The sequence below is a fragment of the Gallus gallus genome, chromosome 2, assembly GCF_016699485.2.
Source record: "Gallus gallus isolate bGalGal1 chromosome 2, bGalGal1.mat.broiler.GRCg7b, whole genome shotgun sequence".
Classification (NCBI taxonomy): domain Eukaryota; kingdom Metazoa; phylum Chordata; class Aves; order Galliformes; family Phasianidae; genus Gallus; species Gallus gallus.
This window is the reverse complement of record NC_052533.1, coordinates 136,023,673-136,047,578: the sequence shown is the minus strand read 5'-3', so window position 1 is coordinate 136,047,578 and position 23,906 is coordinate 136,023,673. Positions and strand designations below refer to the sequence as shown.

The following is a 23,906-nucleotide window of genomic DNA, read 5'->3' as shown; positions in this document are numbered from 1 at the left end:
AGACTCACTGTGTGTAGCAGCAATTTAGTGCTGGTAAAGTCCACCACTTCTGTCATATCACCTAACAGTAGATGTAGCTCTACCATAACCTTCCTGTACCATGGTAACTCAACAATCTTAAGATCCCACTGTGAATTTTTCACGAGCATTAAAACAACATATCCCAGACAACATGTTCCTATTCTCTTACACTCTTGTCATGTGAGCTTGAATTACTCAGCTGGCTTCTTTGTAATGCACTTTTTCCCCCGATGAGGAAAGATTAATGAAGATGACTGTAATGAAGTTTAGTATCATGAGGAATGACCCAGGAGATCTCAAGAATTCATCCACTAAAAGCCAACATCTGACACATTTTTTGTCCAAAATAGACTTTCTTGGCTGCACAAGTTTCAAGGAAGCCCTTCAGTATGTCTGTTTTACTCAGCATGTCCTTCTATACTTAAGTTTCATCTTAAGAGTGAGATTGTTGATGTGTTGGCATTTTCAATTACATTTGTTTACTGAAACCTTGTAACTGGACTAAGAAATCTATATTTAGGCAATGATGCCTGTGTAGGCCAAAGACAGCTTGATGCCATTGTGCTGGTATTGCTGAAGCTCCCTTGGTAAAACCAACAGCAGGATTTGCAGAAACCAGCTAATGGCTTTCCTGTGAAAATGGAGAGAAGGAAACTGTTGGGCCATCACTGAGTTGCCAGAGTAACCTGAATCAGTCTGGAGTGCTGGATAGAAGGCTTTTGTTTTGGATTTTTCGTTTCATATGTGAATTCTCATTTCTGCTTCAGCATGCAAGTAGTATAACTGAGTCAACTGATCTATTTTAAGTTTACTCTAAATACAACTGTCTCGTCTGACTGTGATCTTTAACAGAGACAAGTGAAAGAAGAAACAAAAAAAAAACCCAACCCTGTCATACGCAACACAACTGTGTGATACAAGACTTGTATTAAACCTTCCTGATGGGAATGAGGAAAATAAGAAACTTTCTACAGTTGATTTATACAAGCTGGTACATACAGTTTATATACATGATGTCTTTCTGCTTTGGGAAATGGCTTTTAATGTTGTGTTGCTTACTTTCATCCTTATTGCAATGAAGACAAAGTCTTTTAATTTTTTTCAAGAAATAGAGTTGTCAATTGACACAGTCTTGAGATGAAAATATACTTGCATATTTTAGTTAGGACAGTATTACATAAGAAATTACCATCGATATGTAGGCCTTCCGATATCTTTTGATATCCAGGAAACACTCAGGAAATACTTGGCTTACAGCCTGCATAATTCAAGAAAACTTTGGAAAATGTTCGGACTAACTGAAACCTTTTATTAGTCTGTCGTGCTTTTGACCAGAGTTTATTTGCTTTTCTGTTAAACATAGCTTTTTTTAAAAAGAAATAGTTCTTCACATGAAAAGAGAAACATCGGGGACACATTTAATGACGCAGACAATGCAAAAGTATTTCCTGAGTTATTCCATTGCGTCTGTTAGTTCTTTGCATAATCTTTTCTTCAGAAATCTTATCTAACCAGTTGTATCCAGGCAATGTTTTGATTCTTTAATCTTGAAAATCCACAGTGTATGAAAATTGAAATTCCCCAAAATGTGGATTAGTGGTTGGATCTCATACAAAGAAGGTGTTCCTCACAGCAATGACCCATGCTGGGAAGCCAGGGTTGGAGCAGTTGTCCCACACCTTCAGATGAAATAGCTGAATTACCTGTGTGAAAAGTGGGAGTGACCACTTGCATGTGATCCTTGTTCTTCCTTACCAGTTGGTGGAGATAGTCCTCACCCAAGTCCTTTTTTTTTTTTTTTTCTCAGGTCTATTTTTTGCACTGAAAAGCTGGGATTTGCAAGCACCTGCAGTTCCTAAGGCATCAAATTGCCTATCATTGATACTTCTTAAATTTTGCAAGTTGGAACAAGGGAAATTCCAATTCAATATAAGGTAGAAAATTTTCAGAATGTGAGGTCAAGCAATGGGACAGGTTGCCTGAAGAGTCTGTATAATCGCTGTCCCTGGAGGAATTCAAAGCTTGTCTGGACGAGGTTTTGAGCAGACAGCACTGACTTTGAAGTTGGTGCTACTCTGAGCATGGGGCTGCACCAGATGACCTTTGGAGATCCCTTCCAGTCTATCTTGTGAGATTTTGTTCAGTGTTTAATTAAAAATCTTCTGAATACTGTCTTAGTGAGACCAGGATAAGGAAGGTAAATGTGGATTCTTTGGATTCATTTATCATTATTTCTGTAAAAAGCCAAGCATCCTATTAGCAGTCAGAGAAGATGATTCTGAAGAAATGTGTGTGAAACACAAAGAAGTGATAGGAGAAATTGGTAGAAGACAGATTTTTGCTCTTGGAAATGTAATCACAAAATATTGTTGCAAATACTGCGCGTCTTGGAAAAGAAACTCATTGTCTTCCTTATGTTTGCAGCTTTTATTCATTTTTTTTTTCAAAGTAATAGAAGTGTTTTTGTAATTAGTTTCTGCATGTCCAGACCTTTCTTAAGATCTCTGATTTTTTAAGCAAATCCATGCCTGGCAGCAGCCTGCCTATTGTATGTGCTCGCAAAGCCTGTATCAAGAGAATAGTTAAAGTCTTTAATCTTGTAAAGAATTAGTTTACAAATGCATGCCCAAGGATTCCCACAGAAGCCAGCAAGCAGTGTTTCCTTGTAGATTTGTTTGCTTGGGAAAGTTCAGCTTTCTCATTTTAACTCTGACTACCACAGAGTCCTTCATATTAGAAACATATTTGGTATTTCGTGACTTGATGATGATTAACTATTTTTTATCCATGTAAACCAGGATCATGTATTACCTTTGTGTAGTTTAAGGATGACTTTTTAAATCTAAAATGTTTAAGGAAGGAGCAGGTTATATTGAAACAATAGAGTTTCCTATAACTTGTGCTAAAATATTACCTCCTTTCTTCAGCTTGGTCAGAGTAATGATTTTCTTTAATAACTCTGAGACTGAGTTTCTTTCCCCTTAAAACTGAGAAATGGGCAAAATTCAGTCATCTGCTCACTGATCAGTAATCGAGGGACAAATCAATAAGCAATGACAGATCAAATGACCACAGTAATTTGCTGCGTGACTGTGAGTGGCTGTAGGAGTTAGAACAAGGTGGGAGGGATACCAGGAGCAAGGCACAGGCCATCCATAACCAACTCCTAACAAACAATTGCCGTGAAAATAAGTGTGTCTCTATAAAATCATGCTGTGTCTGTGAGCAACAAGGCTAAACAAACTGGAGATGATGAAGTAAATTGGATTCAACCTTAGCAACCCCACTGCGTCCTCATAACTAATACTTCGTCAGCTCTGCTGCTGTCAGCTGGGTTTTCAGACGGTGTGCCAGGAAGGGGGTATACATTTTGATTTAGCCAAGATATGTAGCTCTCTGTTGGAGATTAACTGTGATCTTGTTTCTATTGTAACCAAGAGACTGTCAGGAGAAGGGCTGTGTGTATGCAGGGGAATTTGCTTCATTGTTGAAACAACTTTTGACTCCTGAGTTTCTCCCCTGCAGTACTAAATAAATATCTTGGAGCTCTTGACCATTGTGTTTACCACCCATCCTTGAATGAAATTATGGCAGAAACGTCAATAACTTCTTTTTATTGCCAGGAAATAAAAACAGTTTTATGTGCAAACTAAAATATGCTGAGGTCAGCTTAGACAAGTTTAGAGGTACGGGGTTGGAAATCTTGGAATTTATTTTGGTTTGGTTTATGCATTACCCGCATTAGGGTAAATTTCCTGTATATTATTCCTGCAACGTCAAAGTTTTTGCTTGTTGGTTACCCATCTGTAGCTCTGACATTTGAAGAATCAAGTTCAGTGCTCTCCCTACCTACGTCCACATTTTAGCATTTAAAATAGAAGAGCCTTGGTGTAACTATTGGTTGACAATCAAGATGAATGTGCTTTGCTCACAGAAAATGAATTCTGAAAGACCTTAACTTGTAGCTTTAACTTTTAACTTGAGCCTTGTGATAGTGCATGTGGGACTGGAAAATGTTTCAGCAATGCAAGCCTGGGCAATTAATATGATTGAAAGCTTTGGGTATAGGTGCCATTTGTCTAATGTAGCTGTTCAGAATGCGCCTCCTGTGTGGACACTTCTGTTTCTCAGAGGGAAAGTGAGTTGTCTTTGCTTTGTGGGCGCAAGTCATTATGCTTGAGTACCAATTTAAAGTAAATTCTGAAATAATTTTGTTCTAGGCTAGTGCTTGAAGTAGTGAAAATTAATTACAATAGCTGAAGTGTTTTTGAATAGGGAATACAGCCTTTTAGTTTCTCCTGACCAGCTGGAATTAATTATTGTCCACTAAGAAATGGATCACGGTGGTAGCTGATTCGATGGTCGAGGAAGGCTTCTTTACAGTTTGGGTTTCAGTTGCATAAGGAACATCTCTTTATTCTTTCATACAGAAGAATTTGTCAGTTAAAACACAGGCCATACTATCTAATTACTGTATTTTAAAATATACGTATATATATATTTTTAAGATTCTGAGTTTAATTCTTCCCTGAGTAGAATCCTCACTGTTTAGTACAAATGCATCATTTCTTTGGTTTCAACAGTAAGCTTTTTTGCAATAAATATTTGGCAGCAAATAGCAAGATAAGTTTACTTGGTTAATTTTACAGAACTATTTTTTGAACTCTGTATGTTTTGACAGCTCAGTCTTTGGTTTTAACTCTTGGTAATTTTGCTAGGAAGCAGCACTGAGCAAAGCCATGCAGCGAAGGTAGTCAAACTCACATAGTCCAGCATCCTCCCACAGTGGGCTGTTGTGTTCTGCTTGTCCAGCTCTCAGGTAAACAGTACATTGTTCGTACCTCCCTTATGATCTCTGATCTTTGGGAAGACAAAATGCAGAACATTTGGAAACACTCAGGTTTCCATGAGAGATTTCCAGGGAAAGGAGGGGCTTGCTATAGACCATCTGTGTGACATAGTGGTTCCTGGACCATCTAGGTGTCTGCTGATTGGTGTATATTGCTTGGTGATAGGGATATAGAGCATTGTGTAATCCTGTATGAGAAAAGACAGTGCATAGTTCATTCTTTGATACTTATAATCTCTTAGATTTATCTCTCCATTTAGTTTTCCCTCTCACAGAGAGTTGCATTAAAAGATTATTCAATTTCACACCTGCTGAGAGAAGTAAAAATAAGTGATCTTTTTATTTATTTATTAATTTATTGTAATCTATCTCTTATTGTCTGTGTAAGATGCTATCAAAATAAACCTGCTTAGATGAATGTCTGGATGTCTCTGTCCTGTCTCTGTCGGTACAAGCTCCATGTTGGAAACAAGGTAATCCATACTTTGGGTTTGAAATAGGCTTAGGGGAAAAGGAAGAATGGAAGGGTTCAATTTTCTTGTTTTAAGACTCACTGATTGTGATTTGCAAAACATAATGAACTGCCTTGCCATCTCTGTTTATGGTTTGCAGTCAAAAGAATAATGTATATCCATGTGATTTTGGTATGGTAATGTAGTAATCAAGCAAACAAAAAATCACCACCAACAAACAACAAAACCACCTCGTTAATTTACTCTTATTTTCCTGCCTCCCCAGTCTGTTCAGCACCACTTCAGCTTTTACAAATTGTAATTGGCTAGTATGACCTTGGATTTAAAATACTGAATTTGATGCAAAATCAAATACAGGTTTGTCAAGTGGAGTCACTTGGTCTTCTGGGTGCAGTTCATCCTTCTGAACTTTAGCTAAGTGCTTGACAGCTAGCTGAGACGAAATACTGACTCTTCCCTGTTGATAACAGAGGAAAAGAGGAAAATTGGCAGCTCCAAAAGCCGATTTCTTTCCACTTTAAAATAACTACTGGATGAATTGCCCTCTAGAGAGGTCCATTTATCCCTGTGAACTGTAAAAGTTGCCAATTTCTAAGCTTGTCATTTAAACTGAACAGATCTCTCCCTTTATGCCACTTTGTTGGCTCTTCTATTCATTTTAGATTTTAAGCTGCGTTAGTTAGATCATGTTAAAGGCCTCCTTCTCCCCTCACCCTCCTCCTTGATTTCTAATTTTTAGCCATTTGATTTTGCCAACATGGTCTCTGAAGGAATAGCAGCAGCATGTGTTTACCAAAAGTGAATTGTGCCAAAGCAACAGAGACAATTAAATCATCTCCTTATATCTTGGGAATTCAGCCAGCACCTGATTTCTGTTCTGCAAGAAGACTTTCTGTTTGGTCTTAAAAAACCTGTGCCATCATGCTTGCTTAAGCATGGGGATTGATTATGGTAGTGACTCAAGTCCTGGTGTGATAGTCCAGCTGCTTTAAAGATGTTGGTCTCGCTGCTATTGCTCTGCCTCTGAACTGAAGGGCGCTTCTAGGCAGAAGAGCTTTTACAGCTCTTCAGATCTCAGTTTTCTACTCAGCTTCCATCAAGAGCTCCATCTGGCCTAGTATGGAGCATTGCTAAGTATGGATGTCTCCTTATTCCTGGGTACTTTTGGCTAGGTCTTGATACAGGCTGAAAGCAGCCCCATGCCTTACACAAGGCAGTCTCTTTCCATTGTGAAGAAGCAAGTTCCTGCTTAGACAAGCTGTTATTTGGGGGGTTGGGCACTCTCCATCAATTCTTTGAGGAATACAATGTTCTGGTTTTCTGCTCTTCTTGTAATTGGGCTTTCTGGTTATTTGTAAGAAAAACAAACTCTGACAGGCTCAGAATTAATGGAGACTGGTTTCCAGAGAATCTTATTTTGTGGTTGATTGACTTCTTAATCTAATTAATCAACCAGAAATATTGTAAGACTGCAGTGGGAACTCATGCCTTGTAAAGATCAGAGAGTCCAGAGGCTAGAGCAGCATTCGTAGTGTCCTAATGCAGAAGTTCTGCTGCGCTTTTACAAATCCTTATCAAAGACTTTGCACAGAAGAAGTATTTTGTGCCATTTCCCTTCTGTAGGTCTTATGGTGTCTAAGGAGGACTTTCCTTAGGTTATATCCTTTAGCAGGTCTTTCCGCCATGGTGTGTTTGAGTTCAGCATCAGTCAACATAGCCTTGTGTGTAGCTGCTACGTGACCAATGAGGGAGCCGGCTGTTGATGCTGCCAGGGCACGCTTTGCAAGGATGTAAAGGTTTCCAGCTTCTCTGTTATCACTGCTTTACCATCTCACCTACTTTCTGCTTGTGAGACAAGACTTGCTTTTTTTTTTTTTTCTCAAAAGCAGGGGGGTATTTATTTAATTTAGGGAATTTATTCAATCCTCCCTTCGGCATCTGTTCTCCCAAGAGAGTATATTGTGAAAAATATTACAGCTTATCCTCCAGCTCCTACCCCAAGCTTGGAAATCTTTGTCAGCAGCACCTTGTGTCTCTGGCAGACTTTTTTAACTTAGACTATGACACTGATGTCAGTCTCTCTTTTGCAGCGAGCCTCTGGATTTGGGGTTGTACAACTAAAACTTTTCAGCATGCCGAGTACCCAAGGCATGACTCAGTTTCAGTAGCAATTTCAGAGCAATACCTGGGTTGTCTGATGATTCAGTGTTTCAATAGCATCAGTCTTTGTAAGATTTGTCTTACAAAGGGATACAATCTCCCTTTTGTTTTCTGTGTCACAAATGACATACCAAACTGTCACATCTTTAACTTTTAAAAATCAGGTGGAAAATATATAATGGAGCAGACATATGGTGTATGGGTTTGTTCTTACTAGCTGTGTGGAGTGGCTTTGTTTTCCAAACTGCAGTTCCCATCATCCCATATAATTTACCCTGATATAGTCAGGGAAGTACAAGCTCTGTCCAGGGAGGCGAGGAATGAAAGAAATTGATGTTGAACATAAAGCAAGACTTGTCATACGTTGTGGCTTGGCTTTATGCTGTTTGCCATGACTTCCTCCTTTGCTGTAGATCATACTTTAATTGATCATATGGATTTGTACATCTTTATTTTTGGTAAAGAGAAGGTTCTATATTAAACCTGTTGGGGTTGCTATTTAAAAACTGCATAACAGTATTGTTCAATGTGACTGTTTTTTGTGGAAAATACAAGTGCAATTAGGAATGAATCTCCAAGCATTCAAAAAATATATATCTGTCTGAATTGTCAGAACAGAGTTGAAACTGCTCTAAGTAGTGGGTTAAGCTTCATTAACAAAGTGCTGTGAATAATACATATATACTTATTTGAGCCATGTGTAGCATTTCACACACATGGAGAATGAGAAGAATTAAAGTACATCCCTTAGCATTGTGGCAGTTTTCTGCTTCAGTTTGTCTGCTTACTAGAGGGGAACAAAATACGTAGTGTGATGGTTTGTGGGAAAGGAAGGACTCCAGGCATTTCCTAAAACCTAGAAATTCCTATCTGTCCACAGCAATAAAACGTTGCGCGTATCAGTATGCCTTGTATAGAGTATGCTTCGTTTCTAATCTCATAAACAGACAGTAACTTTTTCAGATGGAGATAAAGGTCCCGCTTTTCAAGGTAGAAATTGAAATCGTCTCCACCATCTCATGGTGCGCCATGGTTCTATAGCTTTCTTAATTTAATGTTTGCAGTGTGCATTGAAGCACACAGTGTAGCACAGGGGTTGTGTTTCTGTACTTTCTCATCTTAAAAAAAAAAAGCTTTAGTTTGAAATTGCTTATTCCTAAAAGGGTGTGCATTTACAGTAAAGTATTATTTTTGTATAGACTTTCCAGGTTTTTTTTTTTTTGATCTGGTTATTCTCAGGGTAAAAGCAGAAGAACATGTTTTATAAGGTTGAGGCTTCAGGTTTATAAACTGCTTTTATAGTCTTTAAATATTATGGGTGTATTGATGTATTTGTTTTGGTGATCCATAGAAATACATGTGCAGGAATATGCTGGCAGAATTTTCTGATGGAATTTTTCTCTAGCACACTGAGCAGAAGCCATCTAAATCTTTCCCGCTGCAAAATATTTGGAGCCTCTGCGTTCCCATTGGTCTTGTCTAAGAGAAACAAGTTTTGTCATTAAAACTGTAAAGAATTCAGTTGCTTGTTTTTTCCTCTTTGGGTCACACGTGAGGGCATACGCGTCTCACAGAAGCTCCTTCTTCCTATCATTCACCTCCCCCACTCCTTCCTCCAAATTTACTTTCATAAGACTTAAGCTGGATTTTGTTGTTTGAGCAGATTGTTTGGCTGCGGTGAGACTTGGACCAGTTTACCCGGAACAAGCTTTATTCTCTCATATTTATCACAGGAAGAATAGCTTATCTAAAATTTGCAGTCTGAACTTTGTGATGGGCCTTCTGACAGTTAACTGTGGGGGGTAGGAATTGAAATTTAATTTCCTGCTATTCAGGTTTCTGGTTGTTCTCATATATTTATCTCAGCTACCTGGGATACAAGTAGTATCCCATAGAAACACTCAGGGAGGAGCATGAAGGAAATGTGCTGGGGATAACTGACAGTGATGGTCTTTATATTACCCAGGTTAGAGGCCAGATCATGTATTTGCATTGCCTGGCAATATGTTGGCCAAATTACCATTATGCTGGAGGAAAAACAAGGTTTTAGGAGCGTGTTCAGAGGCTGTGCTGAGTTTGTTGTCCAACACATTGCGACTGAATCAGAAGTCCTGATCTCTGTTTCCAAGGAGGTGGAATACATTGTCCAAGGCTTGAGGTGTGTTTTCCTTCCTCCTGCCTCTCCAGCTCTCTGCGTGAGGTTGCTTGGACCGCTGCAGTGCTCTCATGGATCAGGCCTGAGTTTAGTGCAACCCAGAAGAGACAGATTTTCTTCATCCCAGCAAACATGAGGTTTATATCCCTGCACTGCAAAAGCAAGCCAGAGGAGACAGAACCGTGCGTGAAGAGATCAGAATTGAAAGACAAGATGTGACAAGTGCGTGTAGCTGTTGATCGGAATAAAATAGGCATGAAAGGTGAGAATAATAGTGAAAGAAAATGAGCAAGCAATTACATAGACTTAGTCCTGTGGAATTACTCAGCTTTGACCTACCTAATTGGTTGATCATAGGAAACAAATCAGAGAGTAAAATGGAGCTAATCTTTGCTCTTCCCCTCCTTAGCTATTATCAGCTGCAAAAGCTGTGTAAGCTTTGTGGCAGAGGCAGAGCAGAGGCAACAGGGGTGCCCTTAAAAAGGGATATAGTCAAGGGGTCACGGGCATGGGACAAGCATTTAAATCAAGTGTTTGAGGCTGCTGAAGGACTATAGAGTAGTGAATGATACACTGTAGGAGAGTTAATAGGAAAAAAAGAATCAATGTTTGTATTTCTGATCTGATATTTGTGTATCTGTTAAATAACTGCAATAGGCAGCACTAATGAACATGCTGTTTCTGGGTGAATAGTCTGAGCACTTCCCTGTCTGTGGCCAGCATGGTCAATAGGAAGGCATGAGGGCACCTGGCACATGGAGTGTGCAGGTACAAACACCATGTGCTCATGTGTTAGGAACAACTGTTAAGTTTAAAGAAAAACAATGGTGCATCTAAATGTGATCTCCCACCTCAAAGGAGTGTGCTTTTAATCTCAGTACATGTTCAGATGGCTCAGTTCATTCTTGGCAAGTGGCAGCCAGACCACACTCTCTGATATTTCCTTTGCACTGGAAAGAGCAAAACATCTTTGGCTGCGTGTTGGTTTGTCACCTGCTGTAAAACTGCCTCCTGCAGAGGCAATGGTGAACACAGCAATGAGACAGGTAGGGGAGAAGCAATTGAGATGTGGAAGGAAGATAAGAGTAAAGGGATCGTTTTTATTATTTTGATCATCTGCTTTGCAGAGCAATGAAAGTCTAGTTTTCTGGCTGGCAAAAGCTGCAGTATTAAGACCTTGTTTTTGTAAGCACCAACATTTGGGAGTTCGCATGGCCTGTAGGCAAAATGGTGTCCGAGGGCCCAGCAAAGGGAGGGGTGGCAGAGAAGTGTTGCTTTGTCCTCATCTTCTTGGGCCTGCCTCCTTGGCCTCTCTTCAGGGAGAAATGGAGGCCCTGGTGCTACAAGTGCATTTTAGAAGGTACAGGAAATGGTTTCTAGTCAGAAGTGTGGGACAGGCCGAGGCAGCAGTAGCGCAGCCCATGTTCCCCTAAGCCATGTCATTCAGGAGGAGCTCGTCTACCAAGAAAACCCAGGTCACACATTTCTAGGTAAATGTAACTGCTTGTTTTTGAGCATGAAGCGTAGTCATACAATTCTGGTGAGTATTTTTTAAGAATGATAGTTTATGATCACAAGAGGGAGATAGTGAGGCTGTTAGAGCTGCCACAGAGATGTCAGGGGGTGCATGGTGTGGAGAGGAGCCATGGTGGCCCTGTGGGTTTGTTGTTCTAGAAGGTGAAACTTCGCTTAAGTACGTGAGGTTTTTTTGTTGTTATTTTTCCTACTCCTGAAGAATCTCTTGAGCTTTCCATCTTTTGAGCACAGCAGGCGCCTGTGCGATTACTGCAGCACAATGCAAAAGGAGGGGGGAGAAAGCATCGATGGGGGGGGGATCCTGGCAAACATTATTTAAAGCATTAGAAGAGCACAACAGAATGACTCCCAGACCATCACTGATGAAAGTGCCACTCGTTGAGCTCGTCAGCATTCCAGCTTAGCATTTTTATTACCATTTAATTACTGCCGTACTGTACTGAATACTGCTGTATTGAATATAGCTAGCATCTAATGCTCTGGAAGTGTACTGTAAAGAAAGTGGAGAATATCAAACAGGCAGCCAGACTGTAATGAGTTTTCTCATCCTGTTAGGTAATGTCTCTGTAACAGCCCCAGTAACTGTTCTGTTCTCTTCTCTTTTTTTTTTTTAGGATACCGCGTCCTTCATTTGATAATGCTTTCTTTTTCCATTTAATCCGCAGTCCTTTTCTCTATATGTAATATTACCATATATTGTTGAATGTATTTTGTTTTGTACTTTCTACTGGCTCTCCGTGCATGCCAGAGGTGTCATAGTGGGCCATGCTTCAGTTTGACAGGGACATCTTGTTGTCATTTCATCAGAGCCTTCTCTCTGCAGGATGGCTGAGTGGTGCAGACCTGCTGCTGCAACTTGATCTCACCATGGTGGGTGTCAGATGGCTGTGAACTGAAAATACTGACGTGTAGGGAATGCTCTGAATGCCGTAAAGAGATTTTGTCAGGGAGGCAGTCTTTCTGTGTAATGGTAGATTGTTAGAATTTCTGGCATGAGCATGTTGGCGTCATTAACCATAGCTCAACACATGCTTCACAGGATGCTTTTGTCTTTGCTGCTGTACTTTCCCCTGGGGACAAGGAATAGCTGTGCAAGCAGAAAAATTCAGCCTGGGAGCCTCCTGCTGTATCAGTCCCAGCGCAAGGTGCTGCTGGATGGGAGAGGTACAGCAGCCCTTGTGCATGGAGCAGAGGAGAGCAGATGAGGAAAACCTGTCCCAGCAGCAATGGTTATCTCTTCTAGAGGGGAAAACACATGAAGAGCAGCTGAAGTCACCTGGTTTACTCAGCCCAGAGCAGAGGAGTTGAAAGGAGGCCTCATGGTGGCTGTAGCTCCTCACATGGAGCAGAGGGGCAGTGCTGAGCTCTGCTCTCTACTGACCAATGATAGAACCCAAGTGAATGGCATGAAGCTGAGACGGGGGATGATCAGGTTTACTATCAGGAGGTTTGTCACCCCAGGGCAGTGATCATGACACCGAGTTTGCCAGAATTCTGGAAGCATCTGGGCAAAACTCTTAGACAAATGGTCTGATTTTTGGTGATCATGTGTAGAGCCAATATTCCCTTCTGGTAACTTTGTTAATTAGTGGGCCATTATTTACTCTTCAGAGAATCATTTTCTGACCCTTCCTATGGTAGAAGAGGTAGAATTATCCCTAGCACACCTCCACCATCAGCAAGCTTAAAATTCTCTCTCATCTTTTAATCTTCTTTTCTAAAATGCAGTAATCAACCAGGCAGATTGGCCTTAGGATTCCTAAAAAGTTTTACTTTAGACATTGCCACCAACTTCACTTGAGTCTCTTACAGTCTCTGCAAAGGATACACCTGCAGAAGTGGTCTTTAAAATGCTGGAGATGAGCATGGTATAAATGAGTTGTTTATCAGTTTCTGACATTTGCTGAAATCTAGAGTTTCAAAGTTGTCCTTTAAACACTGGAGCACAAACCTGCTATGGCAATAAGCCCAAAGGTCAGCTTACTTATGTGAGTGATCTCTGGAGGGATACATTTGTAATATTCTGATGGCCTTTGATGTGCAAGATGAGAGAAGAGTCACCCCGGTGCTGGGGACACAGGCTGGCATGTATGATGCTGCACCGAGCTCTGGTTCTATATGACCGAGGTCACAGTTCATTCCACTGGTTCCAACTGGAGTATCTCTTGGTAATCTGGTGTTGAACACGACTTCCAGCAGTTACTTGTCGGTGTTAATTCTCCTCTCAGTTCCCATTCTTTCCTGGCTGCTTCTTCAACTTTAACCATTCGGTCTGATCTAATTCCCTTTGAAGTTGAACCCACAGACTTTGGCAGAAGTTTTAAGCGATCCCAGGATCAGAAGCTCCTTGAGGCAGAAGTTCTGTTGTTGTTTTATATATCTATATTGCTGCACCCATCTGTACTGCAGTAAAAAATAGTAATTAAAGAACTGATATCATCTGATTGTGCTGTCCGTAAGAAGCAGGTGGGACCTGCCCTTGAAATAAATAAACAAGCCTCAAGCAGGTAGTTTTCCCTGTGTGCATCCCCAGGCCTCTGTAATGGCACAGCAGATCTGGTTGTGAAAGCAATTAATTCACCTTCCCTTTTGAAAGGTACTCTTACACACTGGAGCATAAAGAAAACCAGTTATGCTAATGGTGAGCACGCACACACATCATCCTTTGCTTTCTTTCTGTCTTCTATACTGTCTATACTGTCTATACTTTCTATACTGTCAGACAGTATATGGGAACTGGCCTCATAAGTTCAGCACAGCTCCACTTGATCTGCACAGGTAGAGGGATTCCTCCATGCATCATATGTGCCTCAAGTCCAGTTCTGTCCATACAGACTCTGCTGTGCATCCCCACCTGGCTTGGTGCTCCACTTCCATTTGCCTGAGCTGTCTTTGCTTCAGGCAAAGTGCTATATGCATAAGCAGAACTCTGAAGCAAAGACTCCAGTGCAAAAGCCTCTTAGCCCTGAGCTGGTGCTGAAAGTTTGTGTCTTGATGGAATCCCTACATGGGAAATGTGTGATAGCAACACAGGGGAATTTCTTGTTGCTATTAATTACAAATGCGTCCTAGCAACTGTATTACCCTGCTCATATTTCTTTCTTTTCCCCCCATGTTTTTAGTGTTTTTTTACAAACAGCACCTGCTACAGCTGTCTATGTTAGAAGGGAATACAATGCAACTGTAACAACACAGATACAAGCGTGACTTTTATCATAGGCTTTAATGCCTGCTTATTTCCTTGTCATGTGCTTATTGTCTCTTGACTTGTACTTGATTTCTTAGCTCCTTGGGAGGGGACCATCTTTTTGTTCTGTGTTTGCACAGCATCTGAGGCTGTCATGCCCTGGTTCTTCACTAATCCTGGTAAGTGCTCCAGCAGTACAAATGGCAAGCAAATTTGAGATGCAAACAAATCAACATTCTTCTCACTCATTAAACATTTTTTTTTCTCTGTGATGATTTGAAATGGAGTTGCATTTCATTACAGCTCAGCTGGGAATTGCCACTTTCTCTTCCAACCTCTGTTACCAGCCTCTTGTTCCACAGTTGACCAAGAAGTACTTGGCAGGCAGTTTGCAGAGTCTGAAAAACAATAGGTTGTACTATTTTAACCTGGCTTTGTCCTAACCTGGAACAGGCTGAATTGGCATTTGGGGTAGCAAGGAAATGTGATTTGATGTGCCAAGTCAACTGCACTTACTTTTTGGTGGCTGCTGTGAGCAACTTTTGTCCGCTTTGTCTGGTGGAGAGGTGGAGGGACTGTGCTGGCTCCAGCATCTCAGCAGTACCAGGCAAGTCTCAGTAATTCTCTGTAATAGGGCCTGAATGAAGCAAGGGATTACTTTGCCCTTAAATTGAAGATTAATGTTTTTTTTTTTTCTTTTTCTGGGACAGAAAACATTGCCTGTTTTCTAGAAAGATAAAGTATCCACTGAAACGGGATTATATTTATATTATTATTACAGAGACATCTGTGAAGTAGGCTTTCTGTACTACAGTAAAGAGCCGTGACCCCTCACAGAGTTATCTTTTAAGCTGCATGTTAAACCCATGGAGGCTTATGGCTCAAAGCTAATGGGGATTTAACTTCTCACTGAAAGGAATTTGGAGCCTAACCCTATTTAGATGCTCTTTGCTGTCATTGATTAAATGCTCAGTCCACTGCAAGGAACCTAATGGAATCATAACTGTATGAATTCGCCATCTAACAAAGTGAATGCTGGGTACCCCATACAATATTTATAACAGAAGGAATTTGATCTTACAAGTCAAAGTACTGTTTTGTTTGTAGAGGAAAAAAAAAATGAATTTGAGTAAGATAGTATGTTTTCAGAGTATCCCACAAAACCATTTTGTGGAAATAAATCCAGTTTCTTTATTGTGATCTCTAGGATTTCTATTAGGATTTTCACTGCTTTCCTTGTTTACTGTGTTCCTTCACTCATTTCTGAAAACTATTTTGAAGCACAGTTTTAAATGATTCTATTTAAAAACAATAAAACTGCCAAAAAAAAAAAAAACAACAACCAAACATTGCTTTTAACTCCCAAATTGAACTGTGCACTGGAGATTCAAGAGCATTGCATACCATCAGGGATCACTGGCACTTTCTGAGATGCAGCAGTGACGGCTTCTCAGGGATGAGCATAGGAGAGCGATAGCCTTGGTACAAGACACTGAGCTGTGTCAGCATGTGGCACCGTGTCCTGTGGCAGCACAGCTGGATTCCAGTCACAGTCTCTTTGGTTGCTGCAATTCTGAGAATTTTCCATCTTCAAAATGTTGAGTGCTTTCTGACTTCTGGCTAGTGCTAATGATGAGTGTGTTCATTCTGTACTTCTTGTTGTTGGTGTTAGAGTTTTGGCGGTTTATTCCTGGAGAAAACAGTAATCTCTGGCAGGAAAGAGATCTTTTCAAGTGGAAGCCTAAGCAGTGAGGTATGAGCACCTGCCCTAGTGTTTCACTGTCCTGCTCTTTTCCTAACCATCATGTTGCCCTGCCTGAATGTACGGCCCTATCTCCTTTTTTTACTGAGGGACAAGGGATAGTGTGATGTAGGATCTCATCTTCCTTCCAGTGCCTCAGTAAACAGTCTGTGGACTGACAGCATAGGTTGATTCCTTCTCTAAATTTCCCAACTTTTTTATGTCCAGTTTAGAAGAGAAAGAGAGAGAGAGGTAGGCAAGAACATGGGCACTCAGGAATTTGCACTCCAAGTCACTTTGTTAGTGTTCACTTTACATTTATGTATATTTATATGCACTTGAGTATTCTGGGTGTGGCCACTGATATCCGCAGTTGAAATGGTTGCTAGTTAAAACATCCCAAAAAGAAAAACCTGGACAGGCTGGAGAGTTGGGGTTCAACAAGGTCAAGTGTAGAGTCCTACAGCTAGGGAGGAAAACCCATTCATCGGTGCAGGTTAGGAGCTGATCTGCTGGAAGGGAGCTCTGCAGAGAAGGACCTGGGCATTCTGGTGGACAGCAGGTTGGCCACAAGCCAGCAGTGTGCTCTTATGTCCAAGAAGGCCAATGGTATCCTGGGGTGCATTAAAAAGACTGTGGCCAGCAGGTCAAGGGTCAGTCCTCCCTCTACTCTGCCCTGGTGAGGCCACATCTGGAGTGCTTTATCCAATTCTGGGCTTTAGCAGGGGAACTAGACGATCTCCAGAGATCCCTTCCAACCCCTACAGTTCTGTGATTCTGTGATTTTATTTGTGATCTGATGCCTTTCAGTGGATATTCCAGACACTGAAGATATGTATTCTTATATAACTGATTGTCCTGAATTTGTTCATTTTTTGAAACTCTTAATGTTGTCCATTGGAGAATGAAAAAGATAATCTTTGAAATTTTGAAAACGCTTCCAACCCTGTTCTACACAATAAAACTGGGAGATCTTTGAAGCATTTCAAGTTGTTCCCAAAGAGGAAAGACTGTAGGCAGCATGGCTCCAGTTTTCACTTGTACTGTGATTCCTTTGGGATGATTAAAAATGAAAAGTCACAGAGGGATGGAAATTAAGTCGAGTGCTGAGAACTCTGACATTGACTTACTGCATGACTTTGAGGAAGGCATTTTTACTTGCCTCTGTGGGCATAAGCATCTGTAAAACAGGTATAATCATACACAGCATAATAATTTCCCTCGGTGAGTGCCATTTTCAGTCTATCTTGTACTACTTAATGATTTGTGTGACTGCTGGAATAACAGCATTCTCTAAAACTGTAATGCCCTTATGTATTTTTTCACATAATCACTAGTGGTTGAAATATTTGTTCTGACACTTGAGATTACTCATGTAAACAGGAAAAATTACAGCATGCTGGTGATGCCAGACACCTTGAATTCCATCTGAGCATGTGGGAGACTGGAAAAGGATCTATAAATATTAACAGTGAGGGTAAGCAGCATGCACGAGCAGCACATGAGAAATTCTAAGTTTACTTATTCCTGAGGTTTAGAGAATATATTTTAAAATACTGGTTTGCATATGTCAGCATTAGATGCAAGACAGCTCTTAAGAATCTGAGCGCTGCAACGGTTGACTGGAAAATTATGTGCTTGGTTCCATTTCCCTGCTTCACATGAAGCCATGTTTTTCTGCTGCACTTTGGGCAGTTACAAGGAGTGTGACTACCCAGTCCTAATGTCATGTCACTGTAACCTCTGACAGTGGTCTTTTTTAATTTGTCATTGATTGGGTAAGGGACACTTGTGCAGCACGGCTGCTCCTTGTTCTCCACTGAGTACTATTCCTTCTGAGTCTAAGCTCTTCAAGGTAGCAACCAGCATTTCTTTCTAGATCAAATTGTAGGCATCATGTTTATCACCCAACATTGTACTGCTGGGGTTTAGTGAATATTTACCAGCTAAGATTTGCTTTTCAGATCATGCAGGGGTAGATATGTCTGCATTTATTTTTTTGAATTAACATAATATTATTGGAAGCCTGATGACTAGCATATGGACCCTTGCCACTAGAATTCATGCATTCATTATTCGTGACATTTCTTAAACCAGAACTGAATAGATCCAGTGTATTGAAACAGGAACTGTGAAACTTAAAAGAAACACAATCTATCGATGCATTAGGAGAGAAACCTCAACACATTCAGTGTAGCACACACATCTAGAGGAAATCATAATGGAAACTGTTGAGCAAGATCAACTGTAGGCTCTATCTTTATTTATTATTAATTTGTCATTCTGAAATTTTCTATACTAAATTATTGACAACCCGTGACTTCGTTTGATCACTCTGTTGACTCAGATGCTAGCAATGTGTTATGTTTAGAGATGTGAATCAGGGCAGTGGTCCAGCCTTTGGTTTCATTGCGATTCACTGTGACAGAATTTCATGTTTGTTTAGTTTCCATTGAGTTGCTTTGAACAGAAATATGAAAATTTCTCCTTGGCATTGAAACTGTATTTTTCTTCCTTGCATGTTTGTACTGAAAGCTGAAAGTTGGACTTTATTCATAGAACGTAGTCATTTAACTTGCAAACAATTCAGTGGCTGGATCAGCCCACATGATAGCCTACACAAAGTGGAAGAGAAGAAAAATGGCTCTTTGAAGACTCTTCTTTCAGAGACGCTCTTTTGGACCGAGTGTCTCCTTACCTCATTGACAAAGCTCTCTTAACTACAGAAAGCTGCAGACTGCAAAGTGCTTCAAACAGGAAATGACTTCATTTCAGGGATAGAAGGGTGTGATGAAGCTTACCACTGCTGCTGAAAACAAATTCAATTGTAGATTATTTTCAACCATCCCATTTGCAGCCCACTGGAAACTTGAAATTGAAGGTCACTTACCAGCAGCCTTTTGGCACCAATTGCTAATGCCTTCCCTTCTGGTGAACTTTGTCTAAAGATGTGTCCTTCCCCCAAGCCCTGACTCAAACCTATCTCTTTAAGGAATGAAGGAACATCTGCTGAATTCAGCTGAATTAATTTTAAACCAGCAGAAAGTGGTACATTCAACTTTGTCTCACTGAAGGGTGAGAAATGGCCAAAATGTAAAGTGGATTTGTATTCTCACAAGGTGTTTATTGTAACTAATTTGTACATCACCCTGAAGATCTAATCTCTTGGGGGAAAGCCAGTGGTGTTGCTGGATATTACTTGTCTAAATGTGATAACAGATTTCTGTAGGAAACTGAATGGCAGCACTCACAAAAAGTACTGTTGATTGTTTTTGAGTTTATGCCCATGTTAAAGGTTTTGGAAGGGTCATGTGACATATCCTCATAGGTAATCTCATCCGTAATCTCATCTTTTCTTCAAATATTTGGACCTTCGGTTTGATGATGCCACCAGCAGCTGGACAGGTTTTCCTCTCATTTTTACATGTGTCTTCACTGTAGTGAGTGCAGTTTGAGTGAGTTTCAAAGGAAGCCAATAGGTAAATTTGGAAGTGGTGGTACTAAATTGATTTTAATGCAGTAGTTCTTTATCTCTGAATCTCGATTCTGTTGACAGGAATGTGGAGTGCTCTGCATTCAGACTGGCATAGTTTGGGCACAGCTTGTGAGTTTTTGGCAAATCTTTTCCTTTCAGTTATAACTAGCTCTGAAACCATTTGGGGTACAGTGTGTTGCTCCTTACCAAGCCTACTACACCACAAGTCCCATGTTTTAATATTTCATCAAGCAAAATGACACGACTCTGCAGAAGGATTGACTTGCGCATCCAACCTACCCTTCCAAAGCCCACATTCCTGAAGAGATTTCTTCTAGGTTTGCTATTGCCTATTTTTTTTTCTTTTTCTTTTTACAGTATCACTTTAGCAACTGTCAGATGGCTCTGACTTGTTAACACAGACTTGCAGATGTCCTGGTGCACTCACTTCAGCACTGGAGAGTCAAACAGCCCCTTCAGACTGAATAAGTTGATAAAAGCAATTGATCTAATCACATTCAATACCATGGACTTGAGTAACTTCTTCTGATTCCTTAATGCAATCTTGATACATCTTAAGTACGGTAAATGGCTTGCCCAGCTCCTCTTCTCTACACCAGCTCTCAGAGCAGATGAAATTGGATTTATGGGAGATTTGGAAAACCAATGTGTTTAGGATATAGATATCAGTAGTGTGGAAATAGCTTTAAGAGGCTTCTGTGTAATATTTTCTAGTTAACGTTGGTAGCTGTCTCTGATTGCTTACTTAGGAGAGAATGAATGCATTAAGAGTCTGTTTTTTTCCCTGCAAAGAAGACATCCTGGATCATCTTTATTTAAGCAGATTCAGGCATGTTGTTCCCTTTACTTTCATATTGTAAACGTACACTTCTTGTGCTCATTCCTGTAGTAATGAAAGAGCTTTGCTCTGCAGTACTGGCTTCTCTTCAGCGGTCTTTATTTTCCCCCCTGGGAAACAGTTTCAACGTGTCAGAAAAGTCTCAGTTCCTCAGAACCGTTTGGCCAAGAACCTGACCAAATCTGTCTGTAGTATTTCTCTCATTAAAAGCCTGCTTCTTTCTCTTAAAAAAAAGAAAAAAAAGTCATCTGTGAAGACTAACAAAGGATTAATTGTGGAGACTGGGGACTTGGCAGAACTGCATATAAATGAAGTGCTTTTTTGGAAGCTGCATTGCCTGTCTCGCAGATGAAAAAATAAATGTGAAGTATTCAATGTGCATCGGTGGACTGATTCATTTGACTGCCATTTCCGCTTCTCTTCTCGTTATGGGGAGGGGAGCTCCGGAGATTGGAATTCTAATTGCTTGACCGCAGTTTCTAATTTGTGGTGTACCGAAAGGGCACGGATCATTAATTAGTACTGGATATAAGGATCTCTGAGGTTGAGGTACAGCATCAAACGGATGAATTTAGATAACTCTTTACTGAAGTTACAGTCTATCAGTAAATTGAGTTACAATAATGAAAGCATCCAAATTTTATCTCAGTCTCTGCAAGTTTCTGACTTTGCAGGATGTGTTCTGATGGTCTTAAAGAATGTAACATTTTTACACAAGTATATATTTAATAATTGTGGTCATCTTATATCCATACGTATCCTTTAGGCATGTGTAGACGTGTACAAGCATAGTCACGCATAACTTGGAGTTACTGTTTAATTGCATGCCTTATTTCATTTTATTTAATGTTTTGGGTTTTCATTCTCTTAGGTAGCATCACTGGCACTTTTAAGAAGTATGAGAACGGTGTTATGTATAGCTGCTCGCTTTTTCAGTCAGTACCTGGATTAATGCTGCTGTGCCCAAAGGGAAATCTGGTGCTTGAGTGTAATGGTCTGAAAACTGAACATTATCAACATTATTACTTTAAAGTCCAATAGTCTGTATTATATTTTTAGTAGTTTAAAAACTTGATGGTGTGACTCCAGTTGCACATTAACACTGCTGTATTCAAGATTCTCAGATAGTGCAGCAAGGAACAGGAATATGCCCACAGTACATACTGGTATTAACTTGTTTTCTACTGGCTAGATTAGAAACTGGTTAATGGATAGACTGTAGAATGGAGACCTATGGAGTCACCAAAAATTTCCAGGTGTAGTAGGGTGTCTGGTGCAGTGGTATAAACACAGTGTGCTGCAGGATTTGCATCCAGAGTTGAGAGGTAAATAGGAAATATTTGCTGATAAAATGTGTGAATCATCTCAACAACGTTTTAGTAAGGTCATAAACTGGATCTTAGTTGTGGGCATATAATTATGGGCGTTGATAGGACCAAATGGAAAACAACGGCTCTGAAATTTAAGTAATTAAAAAAAACACAACAGTTTTAATTGGTTTAAGCTCTGCCACCTGCTCTGTTTCTACATTCCATTTGTACATGTACCTGTATCCATGTAGGGGGCTTTTGAAAAATGAAACACATTTGAAAGTGCAGGAGTCTTAAAGCCTGTTCTGTGAAACTATAGAATTCAGCAATGAATCTGTGCTTTTATTTGGTGGGAATTAGCAAGTAATTAGTAGAAATACACTATTTTTTAAATTTTTTTTTTTTGACAGGAAACACATTCACTTAATTTTTTTAGTTCACTTGTAGAATTTCGTAGGAAGGTGGTGTTCAACAGTGGGTTTTGCCCATATATCAGTGGATCTTTAGTCATGTAAGTCTCTGGCGCTAAGTATCCATCTCTTGTTGAAAGTCAGCAGAAACAAGATGTCAGGGGGCTCAGAACTCAACAGGAGCCTTCATAACACTCTTTTCCTCCAGGTAGTCTTCCTTGCTTTTGCTGTATTTGAGACTTGGTTTGTGGAAAGAGGATTACACTTTGCTCTCCGTCTCTCTCCCCCCTCCTGCTCACACTTCCTCTTATACAGGAGTTCCTAAAATAGTGCAGCTGCCTGCCACGAATTCACTGCTGTATCGCATGGAAACTTGGTTTCTTGGCACATGGGAGGGATGACTCTTTTCTGTTCCTGCATCTTGGGAATTGAATTCACATTTTGTGTTCCCGCTTATAGCTTAGGATTAGAGCCAGATTTTTCACTTCAGCTTCCTTCCTTCCATTGCTCCTCTCTCCTTTCCTTAATTAAAAGATGCTCAGGTCTAATGCATAGAGCTGCAGCTGAAAGAGGATGAGAATAGCACATAGGAAATAGTTGCACTGTTGTGACCCAAGCCTTTATTTAGCAGCATATTTGCTGGCATGTCACTGTAGATGAGTTCGAAAGCATATCGGATTACTTTTTTCAAGGGGTTAATTGATAACCCCTAATTTTAAAGGAAACAAAACTTCGTTAACAAAACAAAATTCTTAGAGCTGTAGCTTTCCTCCTTTCCACGTTAATGGCAAAATCATATTAATTCAGAGGAAGCAAGAAGAGATTCAGCAGATCCAAATGTGTTCAGTCTCTCAGATTCCCAAGGTACACCCCAAATGAGATGCCAGCTGTTAAGAGCCAAACCTGAACGGCACAGAGGAAACCTACCCATTATCAACACTTTTGAAAAAGAGATTGTTTATGGAATTCTCAGTGGTGAGCACTTATCTTGGGAGTTAGATGGCCATTCTTGTTCTCCGCTCTGAGTATTTCCATTGCTTTCATTTCAAGCATCGAACAATTCCGTCTGCTTTCCTCCTTCACCACAATGCCCTTTCGTAATTTTCCCATCTTTTTGTTATTAAATCATTCTCAGCCTCTTCAACTGAGCTGACACGGTGACCTGCACTGTTTCCTTGAAATCCTCTCTCATGGCATTTTAATACTGTCCCCAAATAAGTCTGCATTACTGCTGCCCTTCCAGCTCATCGCATCGCTGTTTGAGCAGTATCATCAAGTGACAGCAGCCAGTTAGGCAGCCACATCTGTGCAGGTGGGACATGTTCATTTACACAATGTGCTTGAAGGTGAGACCCTTCCTTGGAGGACCTCCATTGGGTTTGTGGAGGAGAAGGGCAGCTCCCCACTGAGAGTTAATTTCTGCATACAGTACAAGTAAGATTGTATAGGATTACTATATTCACTATATATATTTGCTACTATATACATTGAAAGAGGCTGAGAACAGATCTAATCTGGTACCACAATTATTACAAAAAGCTTGAACTCAATTTTATTTCCCTAGAGAAGGCTAATAGGTGAATTGATTTTTGTTTACTCCAGACATGTACATACAAGTAAGTCAGCTGAAACTGCTTCCCAGCAAGCAGAAGTAGCTCTTGAGATCAGTGACAGGATGCTGACAGGCATGAACCAGGAGTGAGATGTGAGTTCCCAGCACTGGGGTATCA

The 23,906-nt window shown here is 40.3% G+C and overlaps 1 protein-coding gene across 1 annotated transcript in view; it reads left to right on the top strand.

Moving 5' to 3' along the window:
- SNTB1 (syntrophin beta 1) overlaps positions 1 to 23,906 on the top strand; it is a 107,764-nt gene that overhangs the window by 28,271 nt on the left and 55,587 nt on the right. The gene's annotated exons all lie outside the window — the stretch shown is intronic.